The following is a 2,595-nucleotide window of genomic DNA, read 5'->3' as shown; positions in this document are numbered from 1 at the left end:
AAAGTAATAGATTTCTTGCTTCTGCCACAAATTCCCCCAGCTGTGAGCCTTCCAACCTTCTAAGTATTCCTTTATATGTGGTTCAGAGTTCTGGGACCAGCCCCTGAACCTGCTTGGTCGGGTATTCTGTGTTGTTGTTGGCGGAGGTCTCTGCTATACGTCCACCCAATCCGCCATCTTGTTTGTTCTTCTGTTTTCTCTTTTTTTAAACTTTACCATTAATGCTATAGAAAGATGTTATCTCATAATTATTTTGATTTGCATCTCTGGTAGCATAGTGGTTACAAGTCGGGCTGCTAATCTCAAGGTTAGCAGTTCAAAACTACCAGCTGTTCCACAGGAGAAAGATGAGGCTTTCTGCTTCCATAAAACCCTTTGCAGCATTGCTATGAGTTAAAACTGACTCCATGGCACACCACCACTAACAATGGCTAATTATCATGATGTTGGACTACTGCTGTGGTGCTGTAGGATTAGTACTGGACTGTAAGCCAAAAGGTCGGCAGTTCAAACCCACCAGCTTCTCCTTGGAAACTCTATATAGGATTGCTTAGTGTTAGAATAGACTCCGTGGCACCTAACAACAACAATGGTTAGTGATCATGAGCATTTCTATATATGTTTATTGATTGCCTAAATGTCTTTTTTGGTGTTCATGTCCTCTCCCCATTTTTATATTGAATAGTTGAAACTTTGAAGTATCCTATACATTTTGGACTTCTAATCTCAAGGTCAGCAGTTCGAGCCCATAAAGATTTACAGCTTCAGAAACCTTATGCAGGGTTGGTATGAGTCAGAACAGACTCCATGGGACACTACCACCACTGCATATTTTGAAGAATAGTTCTTTGTCTAATATGGCGTCGCCAAATATTTTTCCCCAGTTTGTGGATTCTCTTTTTACTCTTTGGGTAAAATATTTTGATGCACATAATTGTCTAATTTTTAGTCATCTATTTTGTCTTCTGTTTCTGTGTTTTCACTTATGTCTATTAGTGTATTCATGTCATATATCAGAGCCCCTACGTTTGTACCTACTTTTCCATTGATGATATTTATAGTTCTAGGTTTTAAATTTAGGTCTTTAACCCGCATTGAGTTCATTTTTTTAATGTTGTGTGAGATATGGCTCTTATTTCATTTTTCTGTAAATGGATTTTCAATTTTTCTGGCATCATTTGTTGAAAAGACTTTCTCTTTCCCATTTAGTGCATTTTGTCCCTTTGTTGAAAATCAACTGACCATAGGTGCGTGGATTTACTTCTGAGTTCTTAATTCTTCTCCATTGATCTATGTGTCTTTTATTGTACCAGCACAAGGCTATTTTCACTACTGAGGCTTTGTAGTATGTTTTGAGATCAGGAAGTGGGAGCCCTCCTATTTTGTTCTTCTTTTAAAATAATTCTTTACTTATCAAGGGTATATCTCCTTTCCAAATAAAATTGGTGATTAGTTTTTCTATACTTTAAAAGAATGATGTTGTAATCTGGGTTGGGATTACATTGTATCTGTAGATTGCTGACATTTTCACAATGTTAAGTCTTCCTATCCCCAAGCATAATATATTTCTCCATTTCTGCAGCTCTTTTGGTTTCTTGTAGTAGTGTTTTGTAGTTTTCTTAGTTTAAGTCTTTTTTGTTTCTCTGGTTAGATTTATTCCCAAATATTTAATCTTTTGGATGAGTATTATAAATGGTACTGTTTTCCTTCTCAGAGTATTCTTTATTAGTGTAAAGGAATCCAACAAATTTTTATATGTTGATCTTTGACCCTGCCACTTTGATGAATCTATCAATGAGTTTCAATAATTTTCTTGCAGAGTCTTTGGGATTTTCTAAGTATAGGATCATATTGCGTGCAAATAGTCTTACTTCCTCCACCCCTCCACCCCCCACCCCCCAATTTGGATGCCTTTAATTTCCCTTTCTTAGCTTATATCTCTGGCTAAGACTTCCAGCGCAATATTGAATAGGAATGGTGATAAAGGGCATCCTTGTCTTGATCCTGTTCACAAGGGGAAGGACTTCAATTTCTCACCACTGAGCATGATTTTGGCTGTTAGTTTTGTGTTTTTATTAGGAATGGTTGTTGGGTTTTGTCAAATGCCTTTTCTGCCTCAATTGATGTGACCGTGTGATTTTTTTTTCCTTTGTTATATTCATGTAGTAGATTACATTGATTGTTTTTCTAATATTGAACCATCCCTGCATACCTGGTATGAGTCCCACTTGGTCATGAAGTATTATTTTTTTGATATGTTGTTGAATTCTATTGGCTAGGACTTTGTTCAGAATTTTGCATCTATATTCACAGGGATATTGGCGTATTATTTTCTTTCTTAGTGATGTCTTTTTCTGGTTTTGCTATCAGAGTGATGCTTGCTTCATAAAATGCATTTGAGAGTTTTCTATCCTTTTATGTCTTATGGAAAAGTTTGAGTAGAATTAGTGTCAGCTCTTCTCTGAATGTTTGGTAGAATTCACCATTAAAGCCATCTGAGCATTTTTTAGTTGGAAGTTTTTTAATGACTCGATCAATTTCAGTTCCAACTCATAGCGACCCTGTACAGGGTTTCCAAGGCTGGAAATCTTTATG

The sequence above is a fragment of the Chrysochloris asiatica genome, unplaced genomic scaffold (assembly GCF_000296735.1).
Source record: "Chrysochloris asiatica unplaced genomic scaffold, ChrAsi1.0 scaffold00205, whole genome shotgun sequence".
Lineage (NCBI taxonomy): Eukaryota > Metazoa > Chordata > Mammalia > Afrosoricida > Chrysochloridae > Chrysochloris > Chrysochloris asiatica.
The sequence above is the reverse complement of the archived record's forward strand: the minus strand, read 5'-3'. Positions refer to the sequence as shown.